This window comes from Fukomys damarensis, unplaced genomic scaffold, assembly GCF_012274545.1.
Source record: "Fukomys damarensis isolate Sample0158 unplaced genomic scaffold, DMR_v1.0_HiC HiC_scaffold_15, whole genome shotgun sequence".
Lineage (NCBI taxonomy): Eukaryota > Metazoa > Chordata > Mammalia > Rodentia > Bathyergidae > Fukomys > Fukomys damarensis.
Genome location: NW_022900927.1, coordinates 34,891,254 through 34,916,001, shown reverse-complemented (window position 1 = coordinate 34,916,001; position 24,748 = coordinate 34,891,254). Strand labels below are relative to the sequence as shown.

At 32.9% G+C, this 24,748-nt stretch overlaps 1 protein-coding gene across 2 annotated transcripts in view; it reads right to left on the bottom strand.

Moving 5' to 3' along the window:
* Cnot2 (CCR4-NOT transcription complex subunit 2) overlaps window positions 1-11,947 on the bottom strand; it is an 82,418-nt gene extending 70,471 nt beyond the window's left edge. Inside the window, exon 1 of one of the 2 annotated variants that reach the window (XM_010617481.3) lies at window positions 11,928-11,947. The gene's annotated coding sequence lies outside the window, so the exon portion shown is untranslated. The remainder of the gene's footprint in view (window positions 1-11,927) is intronic. The other variant, XM_010617480.3, reaches the window with a different exon arrangement.
* Between the last annotated feature and the right edge of the window lie 12,801 nt (window positions 11,948-24,748).

Sequence of the window (24,748 nt, the reverse complement as noted above, 5' to 3'; positions counted from 1 at the left end):
TTTTTTTTTTTTTTTTTTTTTTTTTTGGTATCGGGGATTGAATTCAGGTCCTTGCACTTGCAAGGCAGGCCACCAAACCGCTGAGCTAAATGCCCAGCCCCCAAGGGTTTTTAACCATAAGAATATTATGTAATCCTTATCATTTAGCAAGGAATTGGATCATTCAAAAGGAAAAGCTATCAAGTGAATTGTATGCCCAAGAATGCCAAGTGATACACTGGCTCTAATTTTTATCTGTCACAAAAGAGAACAAAATTATTTTACCATGCATGCAGAAAACACTAAGCCTTTTTAATAAGTTTTATACTACCTGTCAACAACAATGTATTCATGGTAACTCTGAATTCAATGGACAACAGTGCAAATTTTCAGTGATTACTAACAGAATAAAAGTTTTTTCCTTCTTTGAATGGTTTATGTGCCTGCAAATTGCACTAATTTCATCAAAAGATGTATTTAGAATCTATAATCAAGAAAGGTAATTTTCAACAATTAATGCTGTTATTTGTTAATGCTGTAGCATCTTTAAGAATATATTCTAATTATGCAAAAATTAACTAGGCTTGAATTCTTATACATTAATACATTGTTTCCTCCTCTTGAAATAATTTCAAATATTTTAGGGCCTAGGGTTTCAATCGATAGCCAGGATATACTCTATCCTATATAGGAACTATATTCTATATTGAATTAGGGAAACGGATAAAATATTCAAAGTACTTTGTTTTCTTCTAAGTAACCATGAAAAGTTAACATTTGTCAGCAGTATCATCGCCATACTGTATTAAATACAAATACTTAGTAATACATTTGGGTTGATAATCTTCACATAACAAATGAAAGGACGCACAATAAGTAGAAACCAGTCAGAGCCCAATGCTCTTACAGAATTAAACTGATGGTATAAAAAAGTTCCAAGTTAGAGATACTGTGGTAGCTTGAATTTGCAGGGCAAACAGAAGAAAGCAACAGAGGTAAGAGTGTCAAAAGATGTGGAGAGAGATCCCTGAGGAATCGTTGTAAACTGAGGAATGATCTCTGCATGCATATGAAAAAAATTATTGAGTCCGGACAAGTCTCTGAAGAGGAGTCAACAAAATCCTCACAGTTCATGTTTACACCAACAAAAACAGAAGGAGTTCTTAACACAAAAAAAATCAAGAACAGTTGAGAAGATAAAAAATATTAACAATGAAATCAAACTTTAGAACCAAGATGTTCAAGGCTGCCACTAACAAAGCTCGAGAAAGATCACACTAATTCTAAGCAAAATAATTTTATCCCCCCCAAAAGCCCCAAAATATATAAAATATACAAATATATTAAAAATATATAAAAATAACGTATTAAAAATATATATAATACAACAAAATGTAATGTAAAATAATGTGAAATTAAGGGAATGGAACTCAACCAAAGACCAGGAAATATAACCCATCACAAGGTAAAATATAAATGTGAATAAAAATACTCTGGTTTCTCTTCAGATCCTATAAATCTTTCACCTTTTAAATGCAAATAAAATCCAGCAACAATAGAGATGATAGAAGAAAAGAATGCTAAAATACTTGTTTATATTCTGGATATTGAAATAGAATAAACTTGACAATAATTCAAGATATTAAAAAAAGACCACAATTATAGTGCAAAGACTTTCTTTGCAGTCATACAGAGCTTCTGTATCTTGGCTCACATGGTGCTATTACAGAATAGAAGGCAGATACACCGAAGAGGTGAGTGCACAGAAAAACTAGTGAAATCTGAGTTAGATATACAGCCTAATTTTATTGTGCCAATAAATTTCTGGCTTTGACAATGCAAGACAATATTTTTGAGGAAAGTTAAATTAGGGGTATAATTATTTAAAAATTAAAAGATATTTTCAAAAGATCAGATTGAGCTACAGATAAAAATTCAAACATAAATAATAACTTGGATAGGATTAATAACAGATTACATGCTGCAAAGGAAAAGACTAATGAACCTAAAGACATAGCAGTGGGAAAAAAATGTAAAAAACCACACAAAGTGAGAAAAGGAACTAGAAAAAGACTACTATAGGAGACTAAACTCTCAACTATGAGACTTATCAAGAGGCCTAACATAAATGTAACTATTGTCTCTTGAAGTAGAAAGGACAAAAACTAGTAACTACGTTTTTCCAATTTGATGAGGACTATAAACTCACAGATCCAAGTTCAACAACAACCTCAAGGAGAACAGTAACAAAACCATCATAACATTAGGGCAAAATCAGAGAATTTCCAGTTTTTAGCCTTTTTAGCAATTTCCATACTGATTTTTGGGGATTATACTAGCTTACATTCCATCAACAATGTGGAATTGTTCCTCTCTCATCACATTCTCATCAGCATGTTAGTATTTGATTTTTTGATGCTAGCCATTCTTTTTGGGGTAAGATGGAAACTCAGTTGTTTCAATTTATATTTCTCTAACGCCCAGTGAGGTTGAGCATTTCTTCAGATCATTTGTACTTCCATGATACAATGGAAAATTTTAAAGCATGTTTGTGGGAGATGACATTAGATTTCTCAGAAACAATGCAAGTCAAAGAGAATGAATCGAATTTAAGTACAGAAAGAAAAAAATATCACTAAAGAATTCAAAAACTCTGCTAAAACATCTTTCAGAAATGAAGGTAACTGCAACCACCAAATGTAAAGACAATTTGGTAATATAAATATAGGCTCAACATGCAACCCAATTTTTATGCCCTGAAGTAGTGTACCAACATGAATTTATGTTCATATCAACACTAGTACAAGAATGTTTATACCAATGAAAATGTTCTTTCAATAATTGAACAGATAAAAAGAATATCCATACAATAGATTATTCAAGATTCAATATTATTCAATATTAATAAAAATATATAAATAGGTAAATCCTGTATTTTTGCTACAGGAAAGAAAACAAATCAGTGATTATACTAATATGACATTCTAGAAAGTAAAACCATGAGGATTAAAAAAAAATCAATTTCTCTTCTCTGGCCTTAGTTTGGCAAAGCTGTAAAGTAAGATGACTTACATGCATTTTTTAAGAGCAGGCAGCTTGAAATTTTTGTTTTTTAAATGTGCTGTCAAGGTAACTAACTCGGGAAAATGGACAATTACACTCTTTCCCTGTTTTTTTTCTTTTTTCTCCCACATTAGTGCTCAATTGATTTATAATAATGTCCAAATAGTTTCGAAGTTGGAAATGGAACCTAAAATATCTACAATTGGCAGTCATTATCCACTCAACTTTAAATTAAAATGAATTTAGTCAGGTTGGCATCTGAACCAGTTAATTTTTATTTTTTAAATACAGAAGACACTGTAATCCAGTCTGAGTATTCATTAGAATCAATGATAAGATGTGAGCCGGGGATTTAGCACAGTGATGCTGGGCCTGACTCCCAAGCGCAAGGTCCTGAATTCGATATCTAGCACAACCAAAAAAAAAATCCCAAAAACAACAGCAACAAAAACTATAAGATGTGATGAGTTTCACTGGAACTCAATAAAACCTGAAGTAAACTAAACCATCTTCTTTAAAACATAGGGTTTCTCAAATACTAAAACCATATCAAGAAACTTAATAGATTGCAACCACAAAAAAAATGTTTCCTTACTATATGAACTAATTGTTAGTTTGATCAATGGAGTTTTCCAGATTCTAAATTGATAACAAGCAGTACCTACAAGAAACATCAGCAAATAAAATAAATATAAGTAAAACTCAAAAATTACAGTTTTTATAGTAATTATACCATATCCAGTCTAGGAAAATTACTGTACTAAAATTAGTATTTCTGAGTACTTTAATAATACAAGGTTCAGTGTAATAAAATCTATAATTAACAGGTAAGATGGAAAGTTGCCTATATTTACCCCCTAAAATATTTTAATTAACATTATTTCCTTGAGATCAATTTACTCTGATCATCATACTTAAATACTTAATTTTGTGTCTTTGTGTTGACTTCTGTATATTTCTGTCACAAATATTCCAAGAATTCTACATATCTGACATAGTTCTTCTGTATGTCTAAAAGGCTTGTAATTTCGAGACGCTGAAATTTTCTATCAAGGCTTAAAAGTCACAAATGAGGGCTAGGGATTTAGCTCAGGGGTTTGGTGGCCTGCCTTTCAAGCGCAAGGACCCGAGTTCAATCCCTGGTACCAAAACAAAAAGTCACAAATGAAATAAAATAAAGGGAGCCCCGCTGAACTTAAATAATAAAATTTAACAATTTCTGAACCACTGGCTTTAAAAGGCATCTGTTTTAGAGTCAAATTGGAGTCTAAAATTAAGACAACAGAAGAAGGAAGTGTCTTTCTACAGTCTTCCTCATTTTCTATGGTCTTCTTTATGTTTAAACAAAGTGTTAAATCATTCTGTGATCAATTTCCTCATATTATATACAAAAATATGTTCTGGTTTACAGCCTAGGAGCAGTGAAGAAGATAAAAGAGAATGTGCTACATCTCCACCAAGGTAAGTGGGGTAGGTGGTTCAAAGAAAAGCAACAATTTCAAATGAAAAACAAGGGGGTGGAGAGTGGGGAGAGAAAGGGGCACTAATCTCTGGACCTAACAGCATAAAATTCATAGAATAGTTTTGATGTACTGGTAGAGGGAAACACACTAATTAGATTTGGTTCACAAAACACAGACATTTTTCACAGAATTGTGCCATAAAAGCCAGATAAAGGAGAAAGAGCAGGAAGAAAATTGTGAAGTTGAGAGAAGCCTTTTAAGACAAGGAAAATGATGGCATAGTGGGAAAAGCTGATGGTACAAGATGGGGGTGGATTACGGGAGTGATGGGTTTGTGAATGGAATCTAGGAGAGACAGACTGGCATTAGCCACAAGGATACACTGACAACAAAAAGATAGTAAATGATTAAGCAACAGATTAAGGTAAGTGGTAACAATTGCTTCATTTTTTTTAGTAAAACAAGAAATGAGACCATCAGCTAAAAAGACAGATAATTTTTAGCTACTGAGGAGATATCAACAGGCTTGAAAAGGAAGAAAAGATATGACAAGTCTAAGAAAGTGGGAGAATGAAGAAATTAAAGGAAATACAGTAAGTAGAAAGGTCAAATGGTTCTAAGGACCCACTCAAATTGGTGATCCCCCAATCACACACAGCTGCACAGATGTTGGAACAGTATAGATAGAGGTAGTTGAGTATAGTGAAGCATGTGAGAAGCAGGATCCAAAATATAGGCAAAGTAAATTATTATGGACATAAAAATACATATACATACACACATATATTTTTTGGCAAAAACAATGGAACAATCACAAGCAATCAGTAGAGATGAACAACTGGGGGTAATACCAACAATAGCAGAGAACTTAACAGAAACACAAAGGAGAGAGAGCTCTGTTAAAATCACTGTCGTGACATGATTAACTATGCCCATGTCCAAGGTTGCCTTCTCTGATATAAGACAACAGGTACTTCACACTGCAAAGGATATAAAACTTCATTAAATTAGCTCAGCCAAGACATTAAACAAGCAAAGAAGCCCTAGAAGAGGGAAAACTGGTATCCAGAGATATTGCAATATATTACATAAAATGCCTGGTTATAACATACAAAGAAATAAAAGACAGTAATACACAAGAATTTTTTTAAAACATCAGGCAACAAAAACTACCGTATGAAGGCCAAGATATCAGGCAATGAAGACTTTCTGTTTAATGATTTAGGGAAACAATGCCTGTAACAACAAAATCTCATCAAAAAAATAATTTCTTTGCAAAGATGTTTAAAAGAATCAAATGGTCATTATAGAGTTCAGAAGTAGATTTTGGAAGTGGTCTATATGTCCATCAACAAAAGAGTAAACAAAATGGGTTATTTATATACAATAGACTAGTGTTCTGTCATAAAGAAGAATATACTGGAGTCATTTGTAGGAAAAGGGATGCATCCTGAGACCATATTGTTAAGGGAAATAAATCAGACACAGACTCACATGGTTTCTCTTTTATGAAAAACCCAAAATATATTGAGCAAAATAAAAGATAGTTAATAAAATAGAGATAAATCTTTTGTAAATGGAAAACGGACCAAAAGATGGAGGAAAGGAAGGGGAAAGGAATGAAGAAAAGAATTCAGATATGTTATGTACTCCCACAAGGAATATAATCATTATGTACTGCAAATAAGTATTAGTAAAAAAAATTCAAAAGGGCCTCCACTATAAACTTAATCTAAGGGAACAAAGACTGGGTAAATTGAAAGATGGACTGAAACATTACACAGCTACAGAAAACAAAAAATAAGTGAAGACTGAATAGTGCCTCCATGCACCAACATATGTATAATGGGAATATAAGTAATAGAAAAAAAAAAGTTTAGAAAAATACTGAAAACTTAAATTTGATGAAAAACATTTACATGTTCAAGAAGCTCGATTAACTGCAACCAGAATAAACAAGACTAATTCTCAGAAACAATAAAACATGCTAAAAATGCTAGGAATGTAGCTCATTGGTGCAAGGAAACAAGGTCCTGAGTTCAATTGGGGAGGGAGGGAAGGAATGAAAGACAGACAGACAGACAGACAGAGAGGGAGGCAGGCACAGAGTGACTGGCTAAAAATCTAAGATAAACTGTTAAAAGCAAGGAAAATGTGACATGTTACATACAAGGGACAGTAAGATTAACTGAGCTATTCATCAAAAAGAAGGGTGACTGGAAAGCTGTTGGATGATATATATTCAAATGATAAAAGAAAAAACTGAAGAAAATTTATATCTAGCCCAAGCAACTTGCAAAAAAGACAAATTCAGTAAAACACATTGACCAAATCCATACCTATCAGACCTTATAAAGATAATTATAGGGCCAGGGATTTAGCTCAGTGGTTCCACCGAATGCCTTGCAAGCGCAAGGACCTGAGTTCATCCCTGGTACCAAAAAAAAAAAAAAAAAAAAAAAAAAAAAGTGAATTATAAAAGTATAAATGCAAAATTATTTTCTTAAATTGTCTAAAACAAACTGAAACAATGAGTGTATCATTGGATCAGTAACACTGGAAAGAGTATTTGACTATAATAGTATAAAAATGGATGAAAGTTAAAGCTATATGGAATAAAAAAGAAGTAAGATGGTAACCTGAATCCATAGTGAAAATGCACAAAACCAAAAAAGAAAGTTAATGTAACATTCAATTAGTATGTATTTATTCACCTTTATTCCTTATCCTTTCAAAAAACATGAAATTTTGTAAGGTAATAACTGTTGCAGCATATTGCTGGAATTTTAAAATATATAGCTATCATGTGTATAACAATAGTGGCAAAAAGGAGAAAAGTTAACAGAGCTTTTAGATTTCTATATCTGAGATTAAGTCAGTACAAGCCAGAAGACTGGTAAGGTGTATACAGTAAGCCTTGTGCCAACAACTAGGAAAGTAACACAGAAGAATAATGTTAAAGTCTCATTAAAACAGTTAAAATATTAGAAAAGTCATCTGAAGCCAGGGATGGTGATGCACACTTGCAATTTCAAGTTCAAGTCTGGTTAATTTAGTAACATAGCAAGATCCTGACTCAAAATAAAATTTAGAAAATAATTACAGATGGAGAAATTTTTGTTATAATAATTGGGCCAATCTTCAGAGAACTATATAAATTTCAAACATACAAAACTGAGACACCCAAAATAAAGCAAATCAAACAATACATCATATTAAGACAAAATCCATGATCACATCAAAAGATGCAGAAGTCTGAAAAATTTCTAACAGCCTTTCATAATACTTTACAAATGAAACAAAAAGGAACCTCTTCAAACTAATAAAAACTATGAAAAATCAAATTATACAATTATTATAATAATGAATGACTTATAATAATAATGAATGAATTAGTGTTTTTTCTTTTTAGGTTCAAGCCTAAGCTGTCCACTCTTGACACTTTTATTCAGCATTGTACTGAAGATTCTAGCCAGAATAGTTAGGCAAGAAAATGAAATTGAAATCAAGCAGATTAGAAGGAAGTGAAATTGCCTCTATCTGCAGAGGACATGATTGTACATATAGAAAATCCTAAAGAAGCCATTAAAAATGACTACATTTCACAGCAGTTTAATGATACTTTAGATTTTAACACTGACAATAAAAGTAACATTTTTACAACAGCTAAATAGAAATGTTTAAGATTACAGGGTACAAAAATCAATATGTAAAAAAACTGAATTTCTATACATTAGCAATGACCAATCCAAAAATGAAATTAATCTAAGGGAACAAGACTGGGTAAATTGAAAGATGGACTGAAACACTAAATCATCAGAGATTAAAGCACTCAAAAAAAGTTTAACAAAAGAACAAAATTTATACAAAATTTATACTCGGAAAACTGAAATTTCTTTAAGAGAAATTAAAGGACTGTATAAATAAAAATTTTCCCATATTGATAGATCTTAAGATGGCAAAATATTTCAAATTGATCTCCTGGTCCTTATCAACATAATCCTTATCAAAATTTCACCTGGTTTCTTTACAAAAATCATCAAATACTAAAACTCAAGGTACAAAGACTAACCAAAACAATCTTGAAAAAGAATAAAGTTGAAGGATATTTTGCTTTCAAGCTTACAGTCTATAATCAAACCATACTAGCATAAGGATATAAAGATCAAATAGAATTGAGAATCCAGAAATAAATCCTCGTATTTATATCTGATTCATTTTACACAGGATGTCAAGATAGTTCAAAGGGTGGAAGGATAGATTTTAAATAAATATACTGAATTTAAACCCTGAATATTTCTCATTAACTCATCCTTTCCCAAAATCTATGCACAAATATAAATCCAACAACATAAAAACCTAGAAGTTTTAGCATCTTACTGCTAAAGAAATACAAGAAAACTGTGAAGGGGTGATATTTGTTTGCACCAAATATGCATTCATTCACCAAACCTTTCAGAACCAGTGACTAGTACTAGACAAAAAAAATAAAAAATAAAAACAAAACACCTATCCAACAGAAGTGAATGCTTCATGCATGCAACATTTTTTAGAAAGTTATACTGAGCAAAGAACTCAGACAAAAGAATATGTTCTCTATATTCCATTTATTTGAATCTTTTAAAAAATATCTAAACTTACAGAAAGCAAATCAGCGGTTGCCTAGGTTACAACCTAGTCACAGCCTGGGTCACTACTTCAAACCAGTGAACTTCAAAAGGGCGATGGAAATGCTGTTTATTTGAACCACAGTGATGGCTACATAAGTGTAAAATTTGGCAAAACTCAAAGAAAAAGATACCTAAATGGGTGTCTTATATGTAAATTCCCTTGGCACATTTAAATTAAAAATAAAAATGGTTAGCAGTTCCTACGGATTTTTTTTTTTTTTTTTTTTGGTACTGGGGATTGAACTCGGGTCCTTGCGCTTGCAAGGCAGGCCACCGAACCGCTGAGCTAAATCCCTGGCCCTCCTATGAATATTAAAATGAAAAATTAGCTCTGCTCTGAGAAAGAACACCTTACTAAAAAAAGATATACATACAGTTAAAGAAATCTTCCTAGAATATTTTACTACCGTATCACCTGTCTTTAAAAAAAACAACACAAGCCTCCATGTAATAAACGTCATCAGAAATCAGCAGCAATAGGCGTAGGGTGTACCTCAGTTGGCAGAGCACCTGTCTAGCATTCATGCAATGAAGTACAGCCCTCTCTGCAAAAAGGAAAAAGAAAGGGGGGGGAGGGTAACTGAGCCACCTACTTCTTTACTAGATTGTCATTTTTCTGGAAAGGATTTAAAATCCTGTATGAACTTTCAATTTTGTGGGGGGGTACTAGGGATCCAACTCAGGACCTTGCACTTTTAAAGCAGGCAGTGAAACCACTGAGCTAAATCCCTGGCTTTTGAACTTTCAAATATTATACATACACATTTTTATAATCTAACTGAATTATACCTTGTTTCTCATTTTAAGAGCTCTTTCTATACAACTGGTGGTTTATTTTTTACTTCACGATAGTACAAGTGATACACATTATTCAGTAGAAACTATGTTTCAAAATTTGAACTTGTTTTTTCCTGAGCTCCAAAATCCACAATGTTGGACATCTGGCTACAGGGGGAACAGCTCTCAATCAGACAGGTGATCACAATAGTAAACAACTAGTACTCTTTAGAGTACTGTGTAGCAAAACTATGATGTTCAGTAGCTTAAATGTATTAAATGTACTTTAAATTTAAGGTTTTGTTTTATTTTGCTTTGCTTGGTTTTGTTTGCACACTGGAAACTGAATGTAGGGCCTTTAAAAAAATTATTTATTATTTTTTGAGACAGCATCTTGCTAAACTGCCCAGGCTGTGCTTGAATTGGTGATCCTCCCAAGCCTCACAGACTGCTGGGATTACATGGATGAAATGCAGGTAGAGTCAAAGGCACTTGTACTGTAAATTGAGGATCATCTATACTGGCTATCCAGTAGAACTCTATTAAACTCCAAAAGGAGAAGAATTCAACTAACTTAGTGTAACAATTGTAAGGAAGACATAATTTTACCCAGAGTAAAAGCCAAAGTCTTTATGGTTGCTTATCAAAATCCCATTTGCACCGTTTCCCTACCTTTTCTGTACTCATTCTCTTCCTATTACACCTTAGTGACACAAATTTCCTTTCAATTTTAAAATCCTAAGACATTAAAAAAAATACTAAACTCACCGGATATTTGCTCTGTTGTCCCTTCATAGAATCGCTTTCCCCTGGATTTTTGCAGAATTGCTGCCTCACCTCAGGCTTACCCATTCACCATATGGGGAGAAAAAGACTTCTGCTGACCTATTTGAATCTGTAACCTAAATATACTCCTTACTCCCCTGGTTTCTTTTTCTCCATAGTCTTAACACCATCTACCATACCATACATTTTATTTTGTACACATTCTCTTATGACAGGTACCTGGCATGTAACAGGAGTTAAGTATCTGGCATATTAATATATAAATCAGTAACAAACTATTTAATATAGAACTAGATGTTACTTGCCTTTACTTATTTCCCACAAAGTAAACCACTCATTATTTCAAGATACACCCATAGATATAAAAGATTTTAAAGTTGTCTTAACAGATAAGCTTAAAAATGACAATGTAGGGGCTAAGGAATTAGCTCAGTGGTGCTGCCGCCTGCCTCACAAGTGCAAGGTCCCAAATTCGACACCCGTAGCACCAAAAATCAAACGAAACACACACACACAATGTATTTTCACATTAGTCAAAAATGTTCTCAAAGTACATGTTTCAGTTTACCCAGTTAAAACCATTTGGTGGTTTTAATCATGAGATGGTATTTCTATATATTAACTTCATCTTAGATTTGTGCAATATTACATGCTTACTGCTATCCCTCCAAATATGGCATGAAACCTGAGATGGTATTACAATGTATTATTATCCTTACTCTCTTTATTCTACTTTTCAATAATTACATAAACAGAAAGTATTTAAAATATAAGCAATTATACAATAAAAAAGAAATGTCAGAAAAAGTTAAAATACAATTCTTTTTAGTTTTTCATTTTATTTTATTTTATTTTATTTGGAAACAGGATCTCACAGTATCATTCAGGCTGGCCTTCAACTATGGACCAGGGTGGCCTTGAACTCAAGGAATTCCTACTGTCTCAGCCTTCCAAATGCTGAGTGCTAAGACTGCATCACAAAAATCAGCTAAACTATCCTTTTGCACCTTTAATTTACAACTTTTTAAAATACAATTACAGTCAGTATCATTGACAAAGAACTGAAAAGGAGTTAATTCAAACAGCAGATAATGTAAATTGCTATAGCCTTGAGGTAAAAAGAAAAGCAGGAAAACAGAAAAAGCTTTGGAAAATAACCTTTTGTACATTTAATAAATATTTGCCAGACCTTGTGTGAGGTTTCAAATATACAGTAAACAAGACTGACTTGATCCTTTTCATGATCCAGTGCTGGAATGAAAAACAAAAATTTTTAAAGTTATCTAAAATACAGGTTTAAGTATCTCTAATACAAAAATAAAAATGTTCTGAACTCTGAAATTTTTTTGAGCATGAATATGATACTCAAAAAGGTTCAAATTTTGGAGAATTCTGACTGCAGATTTCTCACATTAGAGATGCTCAACCTGTAAGGGTTATGCAAATGATCCAAAATGCAACCAACTCCAAACTCTAAACACTTTTACTCCCAACTATTTTGGATAGAGGAACTTAACCTATATATGCTACTGGAGGAACAGTAAATATTTAATCCTCCTAAACTATGCCGTAAGTACCATTATTGTAGTTACTCTTACATGTGAAAGTATTAAAGCCTGAAAAGTAATTTGGCAAAAAACACGATTAGTTAAGCACTGGGCTTCTTAACTCCAAAATATTTTGAAATCACTATACTCACAGAAATGTTTTCTAAAGAATACTCAAATGCACAAAAACAGTTCAACTGAATTTTCACCAGTGTGCTATACAGAAAAGTGAAAAATCAAATGTTCAATAAAAAAAAATCATTAAATCATATGTACTTAGGGCATTAAGCATTGTTTTGAATAAAAATTTAAAAATTTTAAAAACTTGTGATATGAGGTTTATTTTTGCTTTTGTAATTCAGGTTAAAATTCAATGAATATATCCCAATTTCTCTATTACAAAAGTAGAAACCGTGCTTATCTCTGGGTAGCCTTTTCCTCCCCCTTTCATACTTTCCTCCATTTTCTAAACTTTCCACATCACCCTATAATCAGGGAGAAAATCAAGAGTCTGTAGTGCTTACATCCAGACAGACAGGAAGTGACAGATGTTTGTCTCAGTTAACAGTTCTTAAAGCTGCAGCCTTCAACGTGATTTTTATTTTCTTTTCCTAATCTTTACTTTCTACCTTTTCTATAAAAAATGTTACTATCACTTTTTACGAAATGGCTTTTTTAACCCATAACCTCCCCATTTACAGCATATAAAGACTTTAAAACCAATACATAATTAATAGTGCTTTCTTATGTTATAAAATATGTCCTTATACAAGAATCTAAAATTATAAAATAGGAAAGTTATAAAGAAGTCTTCCCCCTTTTTACATTTTTGTTTATTTTGGGAATTCTGAGGATTGAACCCAAAGATGTCCAACCATTGAGGTACATTCTCATGTCTTTTACAATTTCTTTTGAGACTTGGTCTCACTAAATTGCCCAGACTGGCCTTCAGCTTGAGATTCTGTCTCAAGCCTCCTCAACAGCCAGGATTACAGAAGTGCACCATCATGCCCAGTTTTAATCTTCCCTTAATAAAATTCACCTCAGAATTTCTACAGTTGTCCTAAAGTATATTAAAATACTTTCCTCAAATTCTTAATTTGAATAAGATGTTAGAAATTAAATACAGTTTTCTTTTTTTGAGCCAAATAATGTATCAGAAACAAAGATAAACCATTTCCAAAGTAAAATTACAGCTGACAAAAAAGCAAAAATGTCTTTATATTGTGTATATATAGGGATGCAGACTATTCTGAAGAATAAATTCTCTACTTCTAGTAATTTTCTACAAATTAATAAAAAAACTGTGATATTGAAAACTTTAAAATGTGCTAAATTACATTTATCTTACAATAATAACAAAATGAACATAACTAAACAAGTGATGATTGAGCATACAGCTGGGTCTGACAATCACTATTAAAACTATCAAAATTATAAAAGGGCATTACCATGACCAAGACTTGCAGGCTTCCTGAGGTTTACTTCATAAGTTTCATATAACAAATGTTTTATAAATAGGTTTTACATGAGCTCTATTTAATTTTAAATTATTTGCTTAGTCAATATGAAAAAATGGAAAAGCAACCTAAGTAGTAGATATGAAGTAGAATTCCAATTTCTAGAAATTTGTTATTTTTTTAGCAGAAAATGTATTTTACTTAAAGTCAGCTTTTTATAACAGTACAAGTTAAAATAATCACCAAATCCAAAAAGAACCTAAAATAACTAGATTTTACAACGACAGTAAAAACAATGTATTTTCCTTCACTGAACATTTTCCACATTCATTATGTTGTGATCCACTTTCCTTATTTTACTAATGCTGCTACTTAATACTACTCTTTCCTACATGGTATTTATTTTTCATGTTTCAAAGGCTCAGTTCTCAAAAAGACCTTACAGAGTTAAGGGAGGGAAAAAAGCTATTCATCCACATTACATACAAAAAATAAGTAATAGTTTTGAACTACTGCGTTGAAATTTTCAATGCTCTAGTTAGAAATTACAAATGAATTTCATAAAGTGGTGTTTACAAAAATATGCTTAGCTCACAATAATAAAGTACAGTTACATAAATGAGAATAACGCAAAGACTTGTCATGATCTTCACCATCAGTAAAAACAAAGATGAGACAGACATCCTGGTATATCCTGCTATCTCTACTTAAAACCAGAAAGAACTCAAATCAAGAGTTCAGTGTGCCAAAGTACCCAGCTACCATATTATAATGAACACAATGATTTTTTTTCCCACTTCAATAATCTCTCAATTTGCCCTATCCCAAAAGTCTAATAAGCCCGGCCTGATATGATGGGGCACACCTGTGATCCCAGCACTCTGGGAAGCTGAGGCAAGAGTGATATAGGGGCAAGAGATGTAACTAACTCCCAAACCTGCTAGATACTCAAAACCTGAGTTCGTGTTCTCTAAAATCAAATAATGAATTCTAGGAACAATTGAGGTTAAGAGTAAGAAAAATTTATTGAGGGAAAGAAAGCTTCTGGCTAAGAGAAAAAGAAGGGGGGTGGGAAAGTGGGTTGCCTGCTTACCCCACTTCTCCAAGACATTTTGTACAGCAAAGCCAGTGGTGAGGCGGAACAAAGTGGGACAAAACTGTAACACCCAATGGAAAATTACAAGGTAGGCATGAGTTTGGACAAAACCAAGACCAACCATTAAGATTACAAGTACAATCACCCAGGTAATACTGATTAAATGGGGATCAATTGGGGGAGCAAGTTATGTAGCAAGTGTACAAGGGTTTTCAATAAGGGTGGGGGTCAGAGATATTTCCTGGAAAGGCTGGACGAAGAATTTCGCCCTCCACCCAGGTGGACTGATACCTATTTAGAATATCAATCACTGCTATTTATTCCCAAGGGAAGCACAAGGGTATAGAAGTTTCTCTCCTTTTACAATTCTGGCCACAGGGTATGTGTCATTATTATCCTCCACGTTGGCTCCTTGAGAGTAGCCCTGGTCTAACTACCTACAAGATATCAAATTAACTTACCTCTCTGCAATAAGAGGATCACAAGTTCCAGCCAAATGAGTGAATATGAAAACCTCTCTCAAAACTAAAAATATAGTAAGAATTGGTGGTAGAGCTCAGTGTGAAGGTCCAGGGTTCAACTGCCAGTTCCACCCCCAAACAAATGATGAAACATATTTCATAAAAATATATAAAAGGCAAAGCACAAGAATGTAGCAGTATCATAACAGGAAAAATGAATGCATCAATCACATCTTAGAAAACAACTTGTTTCATTACAAACACTAATAGTCAGGAATCAGTAATGCTTTGAACATGCTTTATAGTTAACCAAACACTTTTGCTTTCATTATCTCAGTTGTTATTAGCAAACTGGGAGGCATAGATTATTTTAAAAACTGAGTCTCTTCAATACTAACTGATATGCTTAAGCACACAGTTAATAAATTCTTGAACTCAGACTAGACTCCATCCTCTGAACCCAAGTGTGGAATCTTTCCAAAATAATATATGATTTCTCCATTAAAGATAAGGATATGTTCAAAGACAAATTAATGGCTTGATCTCAACTTTTAAAAATAAATGTCATGTACTGTTAAACATTTCCTCTGAACTTCCAGAATTTGGAAGCATTTGCTCAGCATAAAAAAAAAGGAATAGCCACCAACACTGTTCAGAATCTACTATTTGAAGTTTTACAGCATCTCATTTAACCCATAAAATACACCTCACAGAAAATATTTTATCCACTAAAAGGAAAACTGAGGTAGAGAAGAAAACTGCTCCAAATAACTCCACAATACTCAGACTGTAAATAACAGATATATCTTGATTCCTAATCTATTAGGTTTATCCCATTTAACAAAGAAATTAAGTATCTCTTATGTGCCCCACATTGTCCTGCACATACAGCAATGCTGACTTATGTTATTGCAAATATAATGCTTCACAGAAGTCATCTAAACAAAATTCCTGGTAAGAAAAACATGTCTAGACTCCAAGAGTAACTCTGTATTCTTTTGGTTTACACTTGCAAATCTGATAAAAGTAGGGCACAGTGCACTCAAATAAATTGTAGCTAGCTCTCATATATCTCAGAAGCTTATCTTTAATGTGACAAACTTCACTCCAACAACAAAAAACACTAAGTATTTATGTCAACTCTATGGGGTAAATATTGTTATTTATTCGTATTTTTCAAATAAGAAAACTGAAATTTAGGGAAGATAAGTAACACAGCTAGTTAAAAGCAAAAGACAAGTGATGCCAATTCAGGCTGGCTAGTTCTAGAGAGTTTAGCAAAATCATGTAAATTTTCAACACAATATAACTGTCTTTAATAGAAAATGTTATCATCAGTTCTATTTTATTCAGCTAAACAATGAATTAAATAGACATCCAAATCACCATGATAGACACATTCACTTTTACTATACTGAGATACTATGTAATGAATCCTACCAAGTGATTTGCTCAAACTATATTCATAGGGAATCAATTCTCTCTACTTAAAAATACTCATTATGGTTTGTTTTTGCATGTCAGAATTAACACAATGGTAATCTAAAAATCAACATGTAACATATACACAGTATTTTAAGTAATATACACTTTATATATAGTAGGCACAATCTAAGTAACAATACAGTTCCTGTGAGTGATTTTTATCACTAATTTAATTTTGTTGGTATTAGTTTAATTTATCCATGTAATATTAAATCTCATGCATACAAATTATATATTACAACATTCATATTTTGCCTGCTCCAAATTTATGCAACAATTTCAACCCACTTTCAAAACTGGTTTATATGTCATTGGTTTAGATGTATGTATCATAAACAAGCTCTCCAGAACATGTAAACTACAGAATTTAGAAGTTAGAATGTGCTTCATAAAATTCCCACTAATATGAACACAAAGTGTTTTATTTGTCCAGTGGAGACAAAAAAAATCCTTTAAAACTTTGAGAAGCACAGTGCATCATCAAGCCTGTACAGTAATTTCATTTGTAAATCAACTGTGGAATCTAAAACTTCCCCCCAAAGCACAAATCTGATCATTACTCTCAGTAGTCTAAAAAAAAGTCAATGGCTCCAAAGACCAAGAATAAAAGATAAAAGTCTCTTACCCTGTTTCTACTTCATTCCTTCAACTAACTTCTCTAAGATCCAGAACTCCATAAAGAGCTTTACAGGGTCATTCTACAAATCCAGCATATTCTCCAAAATACAATACTGATTCCTATCTTCTTACATAGAAGTGAATTCCAAATCACCCTTCTGTACCCAGTTCAAGTATTACCTCTCTAAAACTAACTCCTTAAAACAAAGTTTCATTAACTCCTTCAAAGTTTCTCTACACTAGCATATTGTGTACAGCATGCACCACAAAAACTTAAAAACTTGAGAAATCATTCATTACAAGAGTGCACAGGGCCTGGGATTTAGCTCAGTGGTTCTGCTGCCTTCCTCACAAGTACAGGAACCCAAGTTCGACCCTGGTACCAAAAAAAAAAAGAAAGAAAAGAATACAGGCGTATATTTTAGGGTCAGGGATTTAGTTTCGGCACTTGCCTTGCAAGCAGAAGGGCCTGAGTTTGATCCCTGGTACCAAAAAAAAAAAAGGGCACAACACATACAGTATCATTTATTGAACTCTCTGATTAAATATGAAAACCATTACTAATGTCTAAGGCAAGTCAACCTAAACTGTAATACTAAAAATTCATAAGTTTTAATTATTTTAAGGAAACACAAACTGAGGAAAATTTTAAATTTGCTCTCCTGTACAATTTTCCATTAATACAAACTACCAATACTATCAGATCTAGAAAGATTTCTTAATGAAAAATAATCTTTCTGGTAAAATATATTAAAGACTACAGAGTCCATAATATTTTCAGCAGTTAAACAACAAAGATTACATCTTAACCATTTCTTCTTCCCTTTAATGTTTTCTCCACTTATGTAGACAGGAATAAATAAACTTTATGAAATTTCTTGTCTTCAAACATGCAAGATTTGACCCTACCTCAAAGCCTTTTACTTGGCCTGGAAAACCATTCACTCACATATCTGCATGGTTTTCTTTCTCAGTTTCTATTCAAATGAGGTCATCTCTCAATGTCTTATTAAAAATAATCTTTCTGCTTCCAACACTAGTTAACTGCTATGCCCTTAAACCCCTTTAATTTCTTCATAACTTATAACTACCTGATATTTTATTTTTTTGTCTGCCTCTTCCTCCAGAATATTAGCTTGAAGATGGAAACTTGATCACCAACAAATATCTCACATCTGTAACAATGTCTAACAGAGAACAAACATTCAAATTACTAAAGGACTTAATTGAAAACATCTAGATGGGTAATATCCAACCACCAGAATCTAAAGTTTAAACTAAAACAATTCATATCCACATACTACTTGAAAATTCTATGAATTTTGCATCTGTACACAGAAGGAACCATCTTAATTCTTTACAAATACAGAATTTTAAGGCTTGGAAGTGACATCAGAGATCACAAGGTCCAGTGGTTTTCAAACTATGCCCTGAAACATCTTAAGTGTTTCAACAAATTTGTGCTTCACAAATATCACAGAAGGACTGGATTACAATTGTTTATATATACATCTATTTTAGGAAGTGTGATTCACACACACAAAAATGCATTATATATCAAATTTAAAAAACATTGTGGAGACTGGTACCTCATCTGTTAGATTAACTGGTTTTGCTGTAGACCTCAAAGTTTCACCTAACATGCTAAGGAGTAGACCTATAATTTCTCTCTAGTGTGTAGGGATTAGAAAAGTTATAACTAGTTTTTTCTAATTTCATGTCAGACATGCTCACTCATACAAAATCATAAAACTACACCCCTAAAGCACCACTTTATGCACTAATAAATCATGGCAATATTCAGAGTACCTACTGGGCATGTGATCTCAGAGTGACTGTGCAATAAAAAAGGTGTAAAATGTGGTATCAGTATGATACCTATTTTGTTTTAGTACTGTTTTTCTCAATGAATGTTTATATTTTTAAAAATATATTGTCAGAGTCAAAGTTGAAACAAAATTTTCTACTCTTTCAATCTTCTATCAATTTAAATATTCTGAATTATCAAGAAAATCAGATAACAACAAAAATATACCTTCCACTTACACCTACTTAACTTGATAAATTAATTTTCTCTATAGAGGACTACTAAAATAAATTATTTTGAGTCTAGTCCAAGAATGAAAATGCCCTTCCTAATTCCCAACTTCTAATTTTCAATGATCAAAAGAGCCTAATTGTTCTATCTTTATAAATGTTAAACTCACTTTAAAGTTAACATCAAAACAGCAACCATATAAAACTGAAATAATGTGAAAGTGTTTTTCTAAGCTGTAAAGCATTTTTAAAATATTTAGCAGCAAAGCCAAAGGAATTAGGTTTTTTTAATGCTATAGTAAACAATGAAAAATAGTATTTTGCTGTTCTACGAAGTAAAGGGAAAAAACTAAACAAATAAAAAATTTGTACGAAAGATAAACATTATGATTTGCAATGTAAAAGGTAACACAAAAACACATTCCTGCCAGGTATGACACAAAGCCAAATGTTCCTCTCCAAAACACATTGTGTTACATAATCAGTTACTACATTTTGTCCAGATGCTTATTCACAATGTAGCTATGTTTCTACATCTAAATGTAAGTGGAAAAATGGTGTCAATGTTTGAAAAGTCTACTCACTGTTGTTACCTAAACTGCCAGTACATACTTTTTATTTTAACATTCCTTGACATAGTAGTTTACCAAGTAAGGATCTACTTTCACATGAGGCATTACCATTCAGTAAAAGCAGAGAAAGATTGGCATCCTGAGTGCAACATCAAATTCTCTTTAAAATACAGACACACTGTATCTCTAGTAGTTCTTAGTCATTAAAAAGTCTCTGGGAAATAATGGCTAAGAAAAATATGAAAAGATTTCTAAAACTATAACTCAACATTAGCATTTGTACCAAATGCTATTCTAGTAGTCATTAATCCTGGTTTGATTTCAACATCTCTGAAACAGACACAAAGCTGGCTCATAATCAATTATCCAAACCATTGAAGGCCAGACATTGCTCCAAATTATAATTTTTTAGATTTTCAGAAAGGTAACATTACCACCCTACCCCGGGCTCTAGGTAACACCTGCATCAAAACACATTTCTATATAAAAATGTTGGAAATTAAAGTAAGAGGGATAATAAAAATTTGGTTAAGAGGGATAACCTGTTGAAATTTTTTAGATTTTCAGAAAGGTAACATTACCACCCTACCCCGGGCTCTAGGTAACACCTGCATCAAAACACATTTCTATATAAAAATGTTGGAAATTAAAGTAAGAGGGATAATAAAAATTTGGTTAAGAGGGATAATTCCTGTTGAAATTTGCTACCATGTTTACAAAAAAAAAAAAATGTTTTAGAGCTTTTTGGACCTCTGATAAAAGATACATTAAACCACCTAATCTACTTTTCATAACTTCAGTGGTATCAAAACTAGAGAATTCCTATTCCATATTAAGCATTGAACCAGGCATCAGAAGAAAGATGGTGGAAAATAAATAAATAAATAAGAAACCCATAGACTCTAACTTTAAAAACCCAAATCTACAATAGCTCACTGATAAGTAGCAGAAAATATGTATTAACTTATAAATAAAAATTAAAAATATCTCCTTCAACTAGGGATTATAGCCATACAAAATGCAGTAAGAAATACAGATTTAAACACTGCCAAAAGCAAAGCGGGTATTAAATGCTCTATTACTAAAATTCTTCCATTAGTTCCATATTAACTCTACACAGTTCTCTAAGAAGCTAATTACCTATTTCCCATAGCTAATTAAGAAACAAAACTGTAAAAAAGGATTCAGAAAGTGAAGGAATACAACCTTATCCCCATTATTTTCAAATTTGTTGCTTCTGATTTGCGGATTGGGAAGCAGAATACACTGCATGCATTGTCAAGTGACAGTCTGGCAATATCTCTGTGTAAGGCATACTTACTGAGAACCTACTAAGTACTATTCACAATAGAAGGCACTATGACTGTTAAATATACAAGAGATAAGAGCTTTTTCAGGTAGGTGCTCACAGTCCAGAAGAGGTTATGGTGGAAGATACGAATGGACGTGAATTACAAAATACTGAAGTTTCTAGGAAAACAAATTTTTAAATCTTTTTTTCTAGATAACTGTTTTATGTTTCTAAATTATATAAGCCATGAGTTCTTACCCAAAAAAACTGTAAACCATTTTATTATTGCATAATGCAGCAATCCCCAAGTGGTATGCCAAGAAACGTGCAACTGTATTTCAGAAAACAAGCTGTCAGAAAACACAGTAAAAATTCTACTTCCAGGTCATGTCTACTAGTCATAATGAATAAGTCTTTCTAATAATATATAAATAAGTCTTATTAGCATAATTTGTCATAAGACTTGAATTTTAAAACAAGTCAAAAGGTGTCAAACAAAAATTAGAAAAAATTATATAATTGAAAAAGGGTTCAGCTAATACAGCCAAGATACAAAATATAAAACTATTTTTAAGAGTTAAAACCTTAATTCTCCTTATTCTTTTCAAACACAAACTTTCTACAACAGAAATCAATTTTAGCACAGCTTTTTCCAAAATATAAAGTCCTGTACATGTCACAATGAAATTCAATTCCTTTCAGTATCACAGGTAGGATTCATCTTTTGTAACGAAGAACAGTCACCTGTGTCAACAACCAGAAAGGCTCCTATCACAGCACTAGATCCCGTCATCAATACTGTATGTAATACCAAACATCACAGTACAACTCAGATTAATTCTGCCTCTAGAAATGCCCATCTGGTACCCTGGTTTCTTCTACCTCTTTATAAAATCTCATGCTACAAGATCCACCAGCAGTATAGGTTAACAAATAAAATCCTAAGTATTTAGTGGTATCTTTTCCTAAGACTGTATCACTCTTTGCATAAATCGTTCTTGAGTGCCTAAGTAAGCATATGTTATCTAGAACTTGCTTTTAAATATGAATAGAAAAGAGTGAATTTTCTACAGATAAAAAACTGTAATTAAAAATACTATTATTATTCAACATTGCTTTTAAAGAGCAAAAGATAAATTGTAAACTGTTAGTTTAGTAACATCTCATAATCTCATATACACATGAAGTATATATTTTTATTTTCCTGTATTATCAGAAAATCTTATGAAGCAAATCTGTCACTAAAAAGGTAAAATTAAACTTCTCATGGAGTGTGAAACATTCTGTAATCTTTCAAAGTACAATTACTTTAATATCAGGTATCTCTTCTATTAAAGAGATAAAAACCGGAACAACCGGGTTAGAACTTCTAAAGGAATCTCATAAATCTGAAGTACTTACTTTTGAACAAAAAACACGTTCAGGTTTTAACTATAATGCATCTTTGGATAATAAAAAAATTATACTAAACATTCAAAATTACAAAGCGAGAACAAAAATTAATTCTAGAGCAGTATATTCTGAATTTTATCAAGATCAAGTATTTCTCAAATGAAAAGGGTATACCTTACACATATGTAATTTGACTTTTTTCCATCAAATTACTTTACATCAAAGTATTAAACTGAAAAATCTTAAAGGCTGTATTTGTTACTTGTTTAAACCAACAAGCAATTCTCATTCTCTAGGATCAGATTATGCTACACTTAGAATGGATATACAGATAAGATATCTCTATATACTGTATACTTAGAATGAAAGGCTTATGCCAACAAATGGTGTCTATATTTAAATTATATTGATAAAGAACTAAATAGGATATAAAACTGTGAAACAGTTTATTTCCTGTTTAAATACAAAGTATTCAAAGAAATCAGTGGAATTCAAGTTTTGGAAAAAATGAGGGAAATATTTTAAAATTAAATTAGGATTGTGCAAAGTCAAGAAAGAAGTGGAGTGGAAAGAATCTGCCTTTTTTTCGGTTTGTGTTATATTTCTTTTTCCTCACCTTTATTATCACAAAAACACTACAAACTAAAGTGTAACATCCACCCTTGGTCCTTTAAGAAACATTTCAATGTAACAGCATCTGAATGTAGCCATTTAAACATTTGAATGTAGACATTTAAACATTTCAGTCTACGGGATTCTTAACCCTGTAAATGCCAGATAAAGTTACTTCCAAAATTGCAAGAGATGTAGTCTTTGATATTTGTTAAAGAACTGTTGTCAAAATACCAACTGTCCTAAATTCAACATAAAGCTGGTATGCAAACAGGTATATTTAAATTTAAACCTCTCTCCCACCGCCAGCCCACACTTTACCTCCACTTAAGGCTGTTTTAAAAAGCTAATCAACACTGACATTTAATGATTTCTGTGCTCTAAGGATTCCTAGTATCAAGGATGACAAGAAACGCGTTTTAACTTTGAATATGGAATTCAACTATGGTTTCACTGGTGAATTAACTCAGTACAATACTTCCTATTTTGTCAAGTCTCTAAGGATTCATATCAGGGTGCTTAATTATTAGGAACTATCTAGATCACTAAGAAAGGAGTAGCGTTCTCTAAGGAAGAGTTTTATGAAAATACATTGCACGTAAGTCTTCCGGATTCAAAGGAAGTTGATGTTTAGGTCCCTTTCATGACAGTGGTGCCCGCATGTAACACTTTTGTGGTGTTACATGGCCTAAAATAAAATACTAAAATCTTAGAAATGCTTTTTACAAAACCACAACTTGCTTTCACTAAACTCCACAGTTACCAAGAACTAGAAGCTTGCTCCTGGATATAACCAACAGTACCTCAAATAAGAACCACAGGGGTCTCTGTTTAGCCCACTCATTTCTTCCATGAAACTTTTTAAATTAGACATTAAAAGCAAAAGGTAGAGAGGCCCCACCGGAAGTAGAAACCTAGGGCTTGCAACTTCACAAACAAGAGGCGTCTCGGTTTCCTCCGCCGCTCCAGGACCAAACAGACTGCCTCTACAACACTACAGCTTCACTCTCCGGGTGCAGTGAGAGAAGAAGCATCGCAGCTGCACTCCTGCTCCCTTCATCGTGCATCGCCCTCAGTATCCCTGGGCCTGAATGCTCTTGAGACCCGTTATTCAGTCCAGAGTCCCCCATCTTATACACAAAAACAAAAACAAAAACACGTAAGTGGCTAAAGATGTGCGTGTATTGAGAGACATCTGAAGAGCCGGGGAACAGCAGCTGCTGGGAAGGTGGCAGAGAAGACTAAAGGGGGCCCGGACTTCTTGGCTCCCGCCACTACCGCCTTGTCTTTACCCCAGGAAGCAGCGCGGCGGCAGCGGCTACTCCGCGCTGGCGGGAGCCGGAGGGAGAGGAGACCGGGGAAAGCCCAGCTGCCCGCGGACGGGACCGGGCCTAAGATCTAGAGCTGCAGATGCGGCGGCCGGAGTACAGCGACGCTTT